This window comes from Camelus ferus, chromosome 25, assembly GCF_009834535.1.
Source record: "Camelus ferus isolate YT-003-E chromosome 25, BCGSAC_Cfer_1.0, whole genome shotgun sequence".
NCBI classification, from domain to species: domain Eukaryota; kingdom Metazoa; phylum Chordata; class Mammalia; order Artiodactyla; family Camelidae; genus Camelus; species Camelus ferus.
In genome coordinates this window covers 2,952,522-2,968,932 of record NC_045720.1, presented here as the reverse complement: position 1 = coordinate 2,968,932, position 16,411 = coordinate 2,952,522, and the positions used below count along the sequence as shown (strand labels likewise).

At 46.1% G+C, this 16,411-nt stretch overlaps 1 protein-coding gene across 3 annotated transcripts in view; it reads right to left on the bottom strand.

Annotated features, from left to right (window-relative positions):
* The window catches only part of TRAPPC9 (trafficking protein particle complex 9), a 401,874-nt gene extending 397,045 nt beyond the window's left edge, over nt 1–4,829 (bottom strand). For all 3 annotated transcript variants that reach the window (XM_032467928.1, XM_032467929.1, XM_032467930.1), the window contains exon 1: nt 4,701–4,829. The gene's annotated coding sequence lies outside the window, so the exon portion shown is untranslated. The remainder of the gene's footprint in view (nt 1–4,700) is intronic.
* Nucleotides 4,830–16,411: the final 11,582 nt, after the last annotated feature.

Genomic DNA, 16,411 nt, shown 5'->3' with positions numbered 1-16,411 from the left:
AGGCCAAGTGGTATGAACAGGATTTTTTTTTTAAAGAAATCCCTGACTCCTAACAGGTCTTACTTCTACCCAGACACAAATGGCTCATGTGTATATTGTTTCAGAAAACCCTAAAATAGTATCACCCCAACTTGACACATGAAGAAACTGAGAGAAAGAGAGGTTTATCACATTGAGCAAGATTACAGAGAGGCCATATCAGAGGCCATATTTAAACCCAAGCCCCTGCTCCAGGGCTCACACTATAAAGCGCAACACACTGCCCCCCTCCTGCCCCCTCCCTGCAGTAACTCTCTGAAGAGTCTTTTCTGCACCACCTGGAAAGAACCAGAATCACATCAACTTTCAACAAAGAGCAGCCATGTCATCCCTTAGAGGACATACCCAAATCTGAAGGGTTGGGATGGGAGGAGAGATTTGAGTTTTTTGTTTCTCAAAAGGAGGCACAGGTTTAAAAGAAACTGAAAAACACTTATCTAGTCTAAGCCTTCCTTGTACAGAGAAGGAAACAGGCTCAGAGGAGATGAGGAAAGGGCCTTATTAGCAAACACTGCCTCAGCGCAGCACCAAGCCAGCCCTGGGCGCTGCTGGTGAAGGACGTGCAAGGCCCAGGAGAACAAGTGTTAGAAAAAAGGAAAGAGAAAAAGCACACAACCGCACCACGCAGTTCCAGCAGATTACCCAGCACGGGTGCGGCCAGCATGAAGGCGGGCTACATCAAGGTGTCAGATTATAGAAATCCAGAAGTCTGAGCCACAGTGGAAATTCCAACCTTCACTATGGTTTTTCCAAGTTCAGGCATGAGCTCAGCGGGCGCTTCGTGCCAGGCACTACACGGGGCCTGGAGTTCTCCCAAATACAGATCTCTGTTAACACGTATGCAAACCACATGCAGGCCCACCAGAAGAAAAACGCCCACAGACAAGACGGAATTAATGAAACTGAAAGCAGCCAACCAGCATATATTACTAGCAAAAAAGGATGCTGCTAGAAATAGACTCACGGACATAGAAAACAAACTGTGGTTAGCTGCGGGGAGAGAGGGGAGGGTTAGATTAGGAGTTTGGGATTAATACATACACATTACTATATATAAAATAAATAAACAACAAGGACCTACTGTAGAGCACAGGGAACTATATTCAATGTCTTGTGATGAGCTATAATGGAAAAGAATCTGAAATATATATATATATTATGTATGTGTATGTATAACTGAATGGCTTTGCTGTACACCTGAAACTAACATTGTAAACTGGCTACACTTCAATAAAAAATAAGAATTTAAAAAATAAATAAGTAAAAAAAAAAAAAGCAACACCACCATAAAAATAAATAAATTAAAGGACGCTGCAATCCCATTAGCAGTAGGTGGCAGAGAACCGTGGTTGCAAGCACCAAGTCCACTGGATCACTCCAGCACTGGCTGTCACTCTTTCTGAACATCAGGGCGTCACATACCTCACAGCAGTTAGTTTTCTCTTTTGTGAAAGTCTACAGTTGCAACTAACGATGTATAAAATCTCATCATTCACAGACCCAACAATCAGTGAGGACCTCCCATGGGCCAGGTGCTGGAGAAATGAAAAGACAGGGTCCCAGATAAATTCATGGGTAGAAAACGTTTATGTCATAAAGACATTAATTCTCCCCATTTTGATATATATAGATTCAATGAAATTCTCATTAGAATTCCTACCAGATTTTTCATGGAAGGTAACAAGTTAATTTATGGTCAGGAACAGCCAAGAAACTTCCGAAGAACCACCACTGGGGAGGGGTGGACAGGTCATTCATGTCCACTGTTCATGTCCTAGTACTTGCTTTAGAACAGTGGACATGAAGGACCTATAGCTCCACTAATATGGATGGGTCTCAAAGACATGACGAGTGAACAGAGCAAACCGTGGATTCACACAAGCAGCACAACTCCCTTTATGGCAAGTTCAGAAACAAGCAACACTAAACAATATATTGTAGAGATATTTCCACAGGTGGTAAAACTATAAAGAAACACTGAATTTGGATTGTGGTTGCTTGGGCGGCAAAGAGGAGTATGGCTTGGAAGGGAAGCAGCAGGCTTCAGAAGCAGCAGTTACGTTCTATCCCCTGAGCTGGACGGTAGACCCAGGGGTCCCTGTCGTGCTATCCTTTAATGTATTATAGGTCTCAGAAATTGTGAAGAGTTAAAAAAGAAAGAAAGCCCGACTCCCAGGGGCCTAAGGTGTGGGCTTCAGCAGGCTGGCCAGCTGCAGAGCCTGGCCTCAGCCCTTCTCACGCGTCGGTAGGTCATGCTGCCTCTCCTGTGTGTAACAGTCGATGCACAGAAGAGGCAAGTGTGTACAGGCGCATAGCTGCCTGAAGACAGGCGGACTGTGGTCTCAGATACAGGGTGCAGACAGGAGGTGTTCACTTTCTCTAGTCTGAAGTAAAATGAGCCAAATACGAAAAATGGATACAACATCCATAAAGCTGAGCTTAAGTAAGTTTAGTAAGTGCTTTAGAGATATTCGCTATTATTCTTATCATTTATTTTTAGGTTATGAACTTCCTTGTTTTCTTGTTGTTGAAACAGTCTTGCTTTTATAAAACTACAGTGAGAGTAGATGGTAGTTGTTTTCCCATCATTCTATCTGGGCAAAAATGAAACCTGACAAGCCCAGGACTGACCCTCCAGCATTTAGGCATTTACCAATCTATGAAACCTGAACAACAAAGTCACCCTGGACTAAGAGATCCCTCTGGGTCCTTTCCAGTTCCAACTAGGCCTTGAAAAGAAGGCCAACAATCAAATCCACAACTCAGTAAACCTTACAGCCTCAAGCAAGAGTCTTCCCTGAAGCAGGTCATTATCAGCAAAATTCTTGTTCACTTTTGCCCCAGATTCAAAACATGCAAGAGGAGGAAATTTGTCTCACATAAAGTGGGAAAAGGACTGCACTGGGCTCTTTACAACTTACAACATTTAGACTTCAGAGGAATCCTAAGAAAAGAGCATTTCTAGCTTCAACCTGACAGATGAAGAACCCAGGCTCAGTCACCTGCTCAAGGTCTCCTAATCCATACGTGACAAACTGGAGCCAGGCTCCAGAGTCCACGGTCGTCCACTGGTTTCTTCAAGGGAGAATGTGATGAAATAAGCCCTGGCACTGAGTCACTTCTGGTGTCTGAGACTAATCAAATCCAAAGATTAAAAACATCAAGAATGTATTCCTTCAACTTGGTAATTCCTCAAAAAGTTAAACATAGAGTTACCATGTATACAGCAAATTCTACTCCTAGGTAGATATCAAAGAGATTTAAAACATATGCCCACACAAAAACGTGTACCCAAACGTTCACAACAGTCTTACTAGTAATAGCCAAAAAGTGGAGACAGCATGAGGGTCCACCACCTGATAAATGAATAAACAAAAGTGTGGTCTATCCATACAATAGAATATTACACAGCTGTAGAAAGGAATGGAGTACTGACACTGCTTCAACATGGGTGAACCTTGAAGCATGAAGTTGAAAACGTCCTGCAAACTGAAAGCCACACAAAAGGCCACGTGTTGTATGATTCCATTTACATGTAATGAATAAAATATGCAAATACAGAAAGTACAACTGTGGCTGCCAAGGGCTGCAGGAGGGGAGATTGCCAACAGGTATGGAATTTCTTTTTGAAGTGATGAAAACTTCCTGAAATAATAATGGTTGCACAACTGTGAATATACTAAAAGCCACTGAATTGTACCATTAAAATGGGCGGACTTCATGGTGTGTGAACAATATCGCAATAAAGCTGTTACATGAAAAAATATATCTTGACAACTATTTTTCCCTCTGTATTACTAGTCTGCCCCACAATTTAAGAAAAACAAAAAACAAAACAAACAAACAAAAAAACTTGTCAGATCTTTAAGACTGCAATACTCCCGGGTCTTCGATATCATGCCTCTGGTGCTGCTGTTCCCGTTAATATCAGTCGGGCTGGACTAGTCAGGGGCTGTAACTATCTTTTTAAAATCAACAGTCACATGTTTCACCCTGGGTTGGGGGGTGGAGGATGTCACAGCCTCGTGCCTTCAGCTCATTTTTAACTGAATCGAGCCCTGCTGTCAACACTGTAATCCCTCTCAATATAAATGTGAAATCAACACGCACCCCCATCCCAATACCAGAAAACGTGTTCTGAGGCATTTACGTGGAGCAGAAACACCGGGGGAGGAGACCAAAGCAAGCACTGGCGCTCTCCTTTCCCAGGACTTCGCGGGGAGAGGCTGGGCTTCACAACCCGAGGATCCTAGCGGGGGCGAGGGCTGCAGCCCCCGACCCGGACACGGTCCCCAGACCCCGCCGGCCGGGGGACACGGCCGCCCGGGGAAGGGGGACGCGGCCGAGGAGAGGAAGCGGGGAGAGGACTCGCGGGCGGGACAGGGGAAGGGGACGCCGGCCGCGGACTGAGGAGAACCCGGCCGGGACCCGAGGGGCGGCAGGTGCGGGCCGGGGCGGGGACGGGGGGGCGGGGTCCCCGGCAGCTGAGCACCCGGCCCTGGACAGTTGTGGCCGGGGCGCCGGGCAGGGTTACGGGCGGGCAGGTGGCCCGGACAGAGGTGGGCTGGGGCGAGCCCCTCAGCGGGACACGCGCTGACTCACGGACCGCCCTCCCGCAGCCGGCCGACCCCCGGCCCCGGAGCCCCCAACCTTGCACTTACACAGCCCGAGGCCCCGAGCCCGAAGCGGGAGCCGACGGCCTGGCGGGCGGCGGGCCCAGCAGCCTCTTAGCCGCTCCCCCCGCTCGGCGCCTGAGTTTCCGACTGGCGGAGGCGCCGGCACCGCCCTGCGCATGCGCGGGTCCCGTCCCGGGCCAGCGATCCGCTCCGGGTTTTGGGAAAGACACCGAGGAAGCGAGGGAGGAGGGGGAGGAGGCGAGAGAGGAGAGGAGTGAAAAAGTGGAGGGAGGAGGAGGAAGAGGGGAGGGGGAGGGGGAGGGGGAGGGGAGGGCGGGGGGGAGTAGCAGAGCCCGAGAAAATAGCTTTAGCTTGGGGGGTATTCCGAAGGAGGTGCCAGTCCTGCCTCTGCGCCCCTCTCTAACCCCTCAAGAAGCGCAGTTCCGATTTCACCTCCATGGTGGCGCCTCCAGGCAAGGCCCCTGCGGAACCCGGACGGGGATCACACTTGTTGCCCCCACGCGGAGCTGGGGTTCGTGTCGCTCCGGGGACCAAGCACCCGCAGGTGTTGTCACCAATGCTCAGAACTACTTTGGGGAGAGTTTAAGTTCCCATTTTTACAGGCTGGGAAACTGAGGCAGCACGGTCTGGGCCTTAGCTCTGCTATTCCAGAGACTGAGGGCGGGGGCAGGGGCAGGGCCGGGTGGTGGTGGTAGGGGTTCAGGAAGCAGAAGGTCAGAGCCCAAGGCGGGGGCACACTGCTCAGTGTTGGCTGCTTGTCCCCATCCCAACCGGGTAAACCACTCCCCACCCTCGGGGGGCCGTCAAGGTCTCACAGTAGGTCTCCCCACCCCCCCCCCCACACACCCCCCCCCCCCCCCGCCACCCCGCCACCTTGTGGGACAGCTGTCCTTAGTTCCAGCACCCAGCTTGCTAGGTAGGTAGGGGCAGAAGCCACTTAAGGATTTAAATTCCTTTAGGTTAAAAATAAGTAAAGCTTTAAAGGAATTTACATACAAGGGTGGGGATGTGGATAGCATTTTTAGAAACATACACAAAGGATTGTAAACAGTGGCATCTCCAGGTAAGACAGAATAGAAGGGGGCAGGGCACAGCCATTTAAGGAATGACAGCAATTAACACCAAAACTGTGTAAGATTCAACTACCAGTTGGCCTTGAGGATTAAGATGCCTGGAGGTTTGACTTCTAGGAGACCCTGAGCTTCATTTTACGCTCATTTTAACATATTAGCATGATAAACAACATGCCCCGCGGACACCATGGCAGCCCCAAGGCTAACTGCAAAAGGCCAGAGAGTGGGCCGTGGCCCAATTCCTGGGAATCCCAGCCCCTTCCCCAGGGTTGTTGGGATGGTCTCACCAGTAGATATGTGAAGCTACAGAGCCCATAAAAACTGGCAACACCATGCCTGGCCGCCCTTTTTCGCTCCCTCTCCTTTGGAGACGGCCCGCACTGTCTATGGAGTGTGTACCTACTTTTATTTTAACCTGAGGGAGCACCCAACTCCCCACCTCTGTCCTTGCCTTCCTCTTGCCTTACACTCTATGCACTATGTATCTCTCTAAATAAATCTACCTTCACTCAACTGTGGCTCGCTCTTGAATTCTTTCCTGCGCAAAGCCAAGGACCCACACTTGGCAGGGCACGTCCCAGGGACTCAAATGACACCTGGGACTCAGCCCTCCTCACACCCCACATCAGTTTTTCCTGCATCACAGGGAGGGTTGAGAGAACAGAGGATGAGGGAGACCTTCTTTCCCTTGTGTATTTTTGTGCTCTGTTTAAATTTTTTTACCATATGCATGTATTTCTTTTTCAGTAAAAAAAAAAATAAATAAAAAAATAAAGTGTAATGGAGGAAGAGAGTAGCTCAGCAAGCCCAGCAGCCATGGAAACGCTGAGCCGTCACTTTTGCTTTAAGCCAGGAAGCATTTATTGACTCTCTACTATGTGCCCAGTGCTGTTTTATGACTTCTTTTATTATTTATATTTTTTATAAAATAATAATATGCTATCCCTCATCCCTGCCCAGGGCCGGTGGAAAACCAATTGAGTTTTTATTGAATTGTTTTCCAAGGAGTAGGAATGAGTTATAAACAGAACACATCTTCAGGGCAAAATAGGTGGAGTTTCCAGCAGGCCAGACAGCTAGGAAGGGTTTTCAGCAGAGGCGCCCAGAGGCTGAGATGGGAAAACCTCCAGGATCCCACAAAAAGCTGCCCAAAGCAGCTTCTCCATGGCACTAAGAGTACGCACGTTGACAGTTATAGAACACAGAAGACAGACATTAAAAGAGGCCACCCTTGGGGTGGGAAGGGACAGACTGAGAGTTCAAAATCTGTAGATACTGACAGGCATATGCAGAACAGATAAACAAGATTATACTGTATAGCACAGGGAAATATATACAAGATCTTGTGGTAGCTCACAGCAAAAAAAAAAAAAAATGTGACAATGAATATATGTATGTTCATGTATAACAAAAATTGTGCTCTACACTGGAATTTCACACAACATTGTAAAATGACTATAACTCAATTTAAAAAAAGGTAAAAAAAAAAAAAAAAAAAAGAGGCCACCCTTTACAGAGGTCTGGGTACCAAGAAGAGAGCTCCTGGCACCCAGACCTCTGTAGAGTTTAGCTCACAATGTCTTCATAAGATCCATACAAGGTAGCCATTCTTAGCGCTGAGGTCCAAAAACAACACTCCACTTGGCTGGTTCACACAAGTGGCTGGTGCTATTTAGGATTCAAATCCAAGGCTGTCTGTCTCTGCCGCCTGTGCCCTTTCCATAGTCCTGTTGCCATTCTCTCTGTAGGTGGATAGAAGCAATTTGGAAAGCAAGATGGAAAGCTGGCAAAAGGAAACAGAGCTATCTTTGTACAATGTTTCTGTTTACAGTGTACCCACTTATTTTATTGTCCTAGCAAATCTGTGGGGGAGGGAGGAAGATTATTCTGCATTTTTTGCCAATGAGAAAACTAAGGCTCAGAGAATATAAAGGCTTGCCACAGCCCCACCCGCAGCCATCAAATGGGGGTGTCCAGACAGTCCCAAGGCTGTCTTGCTTCTGTCTTGCTCTTTACGTATCTTTAACATTTCCTGCGCATGTCCTCTGAATGTTGGGAATTCAAATAATTCTCCAGGAGTTGCAGGCACCTAAAGTTGGATTGCAAGGAGCATCTAAAATCAAGTCCAACCGCACACCCACACCAGATCCCCTCCACAAAAGTCCTAACAGAGGTGCAAAGTTTAGTGACAGGATGATACAGTCCTGTGAGAAAGTCCTCCAATAAAGTAAGGCAGAATCTGCTTCCCTGAAACATCCAGTCTCGCAGTCTCAAAGGGGAAGACCAGTGCCCAAAGAGGGCTTTGTGGAGTTGAGAATTATCACTGAAACAGGAGTCAAAAGTTCAGGTTTGAGCACCAGCTCCATCATTCACCAACTACGTAACTTCAATGTCTTCATCTATAAAATGGGGATAATCACTTCATAGGGTCACTCTCCAGACTAATAAAAATCAGGTATGAGAAAGCACTGAGACACTGGGGTAGACCTAAGTTCCATCTCAATTCTGTCATGTGCTAGTTGCATGGCTTTGGGATAGGGTAACCATATATCCTGATTCACCTAAGACAATCCCAGTTTATTCCTGTTGTCCTGGCTAAAGGTGTTCTGGTCTGGTGATGGGATCACCCAACTTTGGGCAAAGCCCAACACATCTCGGGAGTTCTGATCCACCAACAGTATTATAAGGGGTTCCTAATTCCTTTCCATGTTGTAGGGGTGTCTTCTACCAGGCAGTCCACTTGGATACTTGTCCATAGTGCTGAGTCTCACTTGGGCTTTTCTAGTTCCCAAGCCAAGAAGAAAGAGATTCATTAATTAACTACATTATTTAGCACCACTTGAGCAGGGCTTTCTCATCTACTCTCTCAAAATAACACAATCGTGGTGGCTACCATTTACCTGGCACGTAATGTGCTATGCGCTTGGTACAAATTTCTCAGACAATCTCACAATGGCCCTACTGTTCTAACAGGTAGGTTGTTCTTCCCTTCCTGAGTGTGGAACCATTGAGAAATAAGACAAAAGAATCAGACAGTGGATATTTACAAGTCAACTGTATCACCAGTATGTCCGTCGAAGAGGGTGCTTTAGATCTGGAGCCAAAAGTTTTGTCTGAGTTTACTAAGTCCTTCGCCTTAGAATCAGTCAGACTCGAGTCTCAGCTAGGGCTGGACAGAGGCCTCCCTCCAGTGGCGCCTAGTAGCACAGGCTCATCAGGGGCAAAGCTGGGATTCAACCCCGAAATAAGCAGCAAAGCTCACTTTAAACCTCACAATCCCTCCGAAAATAACTATCCACTTCTTTCAGAGTTGAATTAAAGTGATGGAGGTGGCTCAGTAATTGAGCGGCTAACCAAGACTCCACCTCAGACCTTTCAGTGTTCAGCTGCTGCTTTCAGACATGGGGACCCTTCAGGGAAGCTCCCTGGAGTAAGAGGAGCCCGGGGTCAGCTCCTGTGCAAGAACCATATCACACCAGGCCTGGGTGGAGAGGAGAGGCGGTAAGGTTGCATAGGAAGAGAGGAGGGGACACTGCAGAGCGTCAACCAAACCGCGGGCTCCCGGAGTCCCCAGCGCCCAGCTCACACTCAGCGCACTCGCAGTGAAGTCGGAGTGTGAATCACTCCATTCAGGAAGAGAATGAATGAGTGCACTCCAGAGCCTGCCACAGGGGTCCAGGCGGCTGCACCACCGGACTTCTAAATGGCCAATCGCGCCTTCGCTCGCCCGCCCCGCCCTCCGCCCCGCCCCTCCGCGCGCCCCTCCGGCTGCGCGGAAAACCCGGAACACTGGATCCCGAGGCTGCCTCGGTGGGAACGCGGCAGCGGGGAGACGGCCTTTCCCCGAGGCGTTCAGGGGGCGGATTTGAAAGCGATTGGTTGGCGGACGGAAGCGGAGCCCCACCTGCCTCCCAACCAGTTTTTTCCGCTGGACCGAAGGCTCATTTTGGCTGACACCGTCCCCACCAAGAGGCCCCAAGTTGACGAAGGGAGAGATAGTCCCAATCGGAACCTCCCCATAGACCGGCGGGGCACTGACGTCAAGTGGACGGAAGTGACGCACGAGTGCGAGCGGAAGGACTGTGGCCCCGCTCTCGTTGCCCTGGAAACCGAACCCCCCACCTTGCGTCCCGATCGCGTCAGCAGGGCAGAGGCGGTGGCGCGGGAACGGCGGGCTGTGCGCGGGCGGCGGAGTTGATGCAGGGAGGGACCGAGGGCCTGCCTCTGCACTCCTTCATTCAGCCCCGAACTAAGTATCAGACACCGCCCGTGGGCCAGGCATTGTGGACCCCGGCTCGGGGGAGAGTCGGACCTGCGCGGATCTCCCCCTGCAAGCGTGCGTCCGGCACCTGGGAAGCCCTACCGCGCCTACTCTGCTCAGATTGCTAGCGCCAGCTTCCCGGCCTCAAAGCAAGCCCACCGCACCCTTCTCATTTCCCCCTAAGCCGTGCCTTTCCACGCTTCGTTGTCTTTTCTTTTGTTCCTTGGGTCCAGAATGCCCTCCACCTAGCACATCTCTGCACCGTGAAACGGCCCTCTGTTCAGTCTTCCCAGACAGTGTTAGTCTGAAATAGACGTGTGCGTGATTAATGGTTTTTCTTCTTTTTAACTTTTCTGTATATTTAAATGTTTTTTCCTTTAAAAAACATATATATGTTGATTTCATAATGGAAAATAAATCATTTTAAAGAGATCGGTTCTTTGTCATCACAGAGCTTATTACTTTTGGAAACACTTTTGGGTTAACTTTTTTGTATGTAATTTCAAACAGAAAAGTGTCAAGAATTGTAACAACTCTCAAACCGTTTATCCATGTTCACCAATTATTAACATTTTTGCTTCATTGGTTTTATCATCTTGTAGGTAAATAGATCCCAATTGTGTACTTCATAGCTGTTGTTGCCCTGTCCAGTATCACATGTTGCAATTACTTGTGGTATCTTTTTTTAGTTTCCTTTTATCAGGAACAGTTTCTCCGTCTTCATCTTTCATGACTTTAATGTGTTGGAAGAATACAGGCCAGCTCTTTTGTAGAATGTTCTTCATTCTGAGTTTGTCTAATGCTCATTGATTCAGGTTATGTGTCTTTTGCAAAACAGACCACAGAAGTGATGTGAGTCCTTAGTGCGTCATCTGGGGAGGCACAGGGGTTGGTTTGTCTCACTGTTTGTGATGTTAACTGTGATCACTTGGTTAATGTGCAGTGGGCCAGGTTTCTCCACTGTAAAGTTACTATTTTTCCCTTTGTAATTAATAAGTAACTTATAGATCTTTTGAAGATACTTTGAGATTACATAAATAACCTATTCTTCACCAAACTTTCACCAATGAATTTAACATCCACAGATATCTTAAGAATGATTACCTAACAGCCTAGTAATGACTGTAATTTACTATTTACTACATTTCAAACTATGCGCATGTACTGTGACATTTCCTGAGAAATAACATGTGTTCATCCAGCAGATAATAGGTGATCAGTAAACATTAGTTACTCTATTAAGTTTCCTTCCTTTAATAAACAGGTATCCTGCTTCATGGAGTATAATCAGAAGCACTAGGTTAATTTGCCATTCAGATTATTCTTTTTCCTGCTAGCGTCTACATCAGTGCCTGCCATACATCAGCAATAAATTTTTAGAATTAACAAAGGAAAAACATCCCTCACCCACAGACACACACAAACCAAGAAACTATACCAAAGACTAAAAAATTATAAGTGTGAACAGCTAATATTTAAGAGTTCTTACCAATGCATGGTGGCCACTTGTAGAGTCAGAAAGCTTATAAAGTTACAGTACATCCAACTTAAGAAAATTGGATTTTACATTACAAAAGTAAGTTTAAATAGGAAAAAAAATTCAAAAAGGAAAAGAAAAATCCAGAGAAGGAAAACGTATGAGTAGCTGCAATCCCATGTGTGACCGCCAGATGCCAGAACAAGCTAAGTAGCTACTCTAGGAAAACAACATCTGTGTCTGGCCTGAATTAGGGTCTTATGGCCTCAAAAACTGCCTCTAAAACCTTGGATTTTGTCACTTTGTCAGATGAGCCTGGGTCAGTCAGTTCTGGGCAAATTCAGAGTAGACTGGAGTTAGGAATGAATTCACAAGAGAGATTGAACTGAACTGGCAGTAACAATCTTGAGAATTCAACTTATTATGTATTACCTTATATTATATATCTTATAGTTAAAATAATAATCCAATTGGAAATATATGTTGTATATTACATGTCAAGTTATTATCATTTGAGTTATATTATTCTTTATATCTTTTGTGTGCCTTAAATATTACAGCAGTAAGGTTAACTTTTGAAAGGAAAGACTGCCAACTTGATACAGGATGTATCTGAATTATTCAAATAACATAGACCAAATTACTCAAATAATATTAAGTGGGATTTTTTTTAAAACCTCAATTATCCATACTTTTACCATGTCTTTCCTTCTTTCTCAGAGCAGAGAGAGAGGATTCAGATCACCAAAAGAAACAGAGTGGAACTGTGGCTAACAGGGGCTGGCAGGTAGGAGAAATGAGATGTTGGCCAGAGGGTACAGGTTTGCAGTTAGAAGATAAATGTGTTCTGGGGCCCTAGTGCACAGCACTGTGATTATAGTTAGTAATACTGTACTATATACTTCAAAGTTCCTAAGGGACTAGATCAACATACTCACCACCAAAAAGCAATGATAATTAGTAAAATAATGAAGGTATTAGCTAACACTAAAGTGGTTATCGTATTTTGATACATAAATGCATCAAATCAGCTTGCTGTGCACTTTAATCTTACACAATTATATCGCAATTTAAAAAAAAAAACGGACTTGTATCAAACTGAATCAGTGAGACAAACTGAAGTAATGGGACAAATCTAAATCATTCCACCACCTGATAAGATGCAATAGAGAGAACAAAGCATCACTTCTGTAACATTCCTGCCAAAGATGCGTAACCTGGATTTAATCATGAAGAAACAACAGATAAACCGAAATTAGGGACGTTCTACAGCATAACTGGCCTGTGATTTTCAAAAGCAAGTGTCCAGGCCATGCAAGTCCCTGAAAGACTGAGGAACTGACCCAGATTAAAGACTCATGAGACAGGACAACAAAAGCTCATCCATGACGCTGGACTTGATCATTTTTCTTAAAAAAAAAAATTGCAACAGCTGGTGAAACTTGAATGGAGCCAGAGATCAGATGGAAATACCGCACTGATGTTAATTTCCCAGTTTTGGTGGCTGTGTTGTGGTTATGCTTGCCTATGGAAAATCCATACTAAACTCTAGGAGTTTTGAGGCAGCCACTTACTCTAAAATGGTTAAGGAAAATGAGATATTTGTACCTTACTTGAAACTTACGTTTGCAGTTGTTTAAAAATCATCAAAAAGAGAAATCCAAAAAAAGTCCAAGCAGTTAAAAATACCACAAGTTCCTGGCCTGACTCAGAATCACTAAATGAGAACACGGGGGTGTGGCCTTGAAATGTGTGTTTGTAAAAACACAGCCAGGTTTGAAAAGCATCTCCTCCCCTGGCCTGGGAAGAGGAAGAACAGCCTGTGTGTGCAAACCAAATCCCTTTCCTCATCCTTGCATCCAATCATCAGGGCAGCTCAAAAAGATCTGTTCTCAACAAATTGGCTGGATAAAATCAACTTCCACAGATCTGAGGTGTTTGTTTTCCATTCCTGACGTTAAACTGGAGACTCTCTCCCATTTAAAAAAGTACCACCTTTAACAAGAAAACTAAGAACTTATTGGAAAGTGCTTGTTTCGGCGCATTTCCCAAGTCAGCTCTGGGGCACCTGCCCCGACTTAGTATCTGTCAGGAAGGCAGGACTCCCGGGAGCCTCAGTCCCAGGGCCACACTTCTGGGGTTTTATGGTCCCCTTTGCTTTGACTGTTAAGTCACAGCCCCAGGTTATAGAAGCTGTGGTCTGTGGTTCGGGCTCTGCCAGGGGCCTCCTCCCCTCCCCCACAGCCCACAGGAGACCTGATGGAGCGCTGCTTTGCTCAGCACAAGGACTGCTGCCTGTGGTCTCTTCTGCCTGGATCCAGCGCTGCTACAGATTCCCCTAGACTTTGTGAACCCACACATCCCCCAGAAGACACTTCGGGCTGCCTCAGGAAGACCACTTTCAGTAGGTCCTACAAGCACTTCAGAAAGGGCTTCCGCTGCTTCCTGTGGCTGCGTGCAGCTCTGAATGTGCTAAAAGCCAAAGCGTCGTCCTCTTCCAGTGGGTGAATTGTGTGCCGTGTGACTTACATCACAATAAGGCTGTTTTAAGAATTGCTCCCTGCCTACCCTTCAGCCTCACCCCATTGGCTGAACTGCTACCATTTTCTGAATGTCATCCTTCCCATACTTCTGACAGTTACAGACACTGTTCTCTTTCTCTCTCCTACCATGACTGTCTGGCAAATTTCTACTCACTCTTCGAATCTTAATTTCAGTCCCTTTTCCTCTGAGAAGCCACCCCAACTCCCCAAGCGAAGGGATTTCCTTTGTCCTCAGGGCTCCCTCCACACTGCTCTGCATCCCTCTGACCTATGACTTGCTGTCCTATTCTCGTTTCTGACCCACTCACAGTTCTGCGAGTTCCATCGCCAGCATAAGGACCAGGACAAAGTAAGTACTTCAGTTGAAGTCTGTTACAGAAGTAAAAAGAGAAACAATAACGCAACATGGGCGAAAGCCCAGGAAAGCAGGCTTGGATCCAAAACCCCAGGCTGGCAAGATAGCGTAACGATCCTGGGGGCCTCGAGGGATCGAGTGGCATGCTGCAAGGCAGGCAGTGTTCATGTAAACCTCACCTCCTTTATTACATTGTACTAATTCTAATAATAGCTACCACTTATTGAGCACTTAAAACATGACAGACACTATTCTAAGAACCATACCCACTGTCACATTGCTTTAAGGGACTCAATTTCTCCATCAAAAGTCCCAGTGTGGGACTGGGAGTCGGTATAGCGCAGTGGTAGAGTGCATGCTTAGCATGCACTAGGTCCTGGGTTCAGCCCCCAGGACCTCCATAAAAATAAATCCCAATGTCCACATGTAGTATTTCCTAAAATGCATCCATCTTAGTTAGACTTTCAACTGCAGTGGAAGCACAGAATCTCCTTTCCCCACTAAGGGAGCATCTGTAAGAGCCAAGAGAGAAACTGCAGATCGTATCAAAAGTGGAGTTGCTTCTTTCATCCACACAACAAATCCGTGGCAAAGCCCCATGCCATAGCTTTGCATCTATCTTAAAATTATGTAAAAGTGTAATTTTCAAAAGGTGAAAAATAAATGTAGGGAGATTAACAGCATCCACTTCAAACAACCAGAAACCTGACAAGAGCCAAGACATGGGAGCAACCTAAGTGTCCATCTGCAGATGGCTGGATAAAGAAGACGTGGTATGTATCTACAATGAAATACTACTCAGAAATAAAAAAGAATGAAATAATGCCATTTGCAGCAACATGGATGGACCTGAAGATCGTCATACTAAGTGAAGTAAGCCAGAAAGAGAAAGAAAAATACCATACAACATCACTTATATGTGGAATCTAAAAAAAACGAACTTTTTAACAAAACAGAAACAGACTCACAGACATAGAGAACAGACTTACGGTAAAGGGGGTGGGAAGGGATAGATTGGGAGTTTGAAATTTGCACCTCTTGGGGAATGATGGAAACGTTAGCTATCTTGACCATAGTGATGGTTTCATGGGTGTGCACATCTATCAAAATTTGTCAAATTTACATCTGAAATATGTGTAGTTTACTGTACAGGAATTATACCACAATAAAGTTGCTTTTAAAAAAGGACATAAATGAACTTATTTACAAAATAGATTCAGACTCACAGATGTAGAAAACAAACTTATGGTTACTAGCGGGGAAAGAGAGTGAGGAGAGATGAACTGAGAGTTTGGGATTTGCAGATACACTATATATATAAATATATATATATATAAAATAGACAAGCAACAAGGTCCTACTGTAGAGCACAGGGAACTATACTCAATACCTTGTAATGGCCCATAATGAAAAAGAACATGAAAAGGAGTATATAGAGAGATGTGTGTGTAAGTGAATCGCTGTGCTGTACACCAGAAATTAACACAACATTGCAAATGGACTATACTTCAATAAAAACAAAACAAAGAAACAAACAAAAAACCAACTACAAACGTGGGAGGAAAACGAAAAGGGTTTTCAGACATTGGACGACAGCCCGCCCGGGACTGTGCCCGGACAGAAGAGAAATGAATGAGGTGCGTCCGACCACTCCGGCTTTCTGCCTGGAGTCCACACCCGATCCGGGGCACAGAGACGGGTCACTCAAAGACCACCAGCTTCACTGAGTTGAGGAGACAGAGACTGGAGAGGAGGGGTCCGGGAGAACTAACCCGGGAGGCTGCGTGTGAGCTCCTGCGTCCACACGTGTGCACGTATGTTGTCAGGGAGGAATGAAGACCCTCCTCTACCCACATTAGGCCCTCCGGCGGGCGCCTCTACACGAGACTGACAAAACACTGCAGGTGGGGCTGTCACGGGGATAAACACTCTGGAATAAGGCTTGCCAGTTCCCAGTCCACACACAGATATGTACTATGTGACCCAGCCTTCCCCCTCGTAGGAAGACGAACAGAAGTCACAGTTG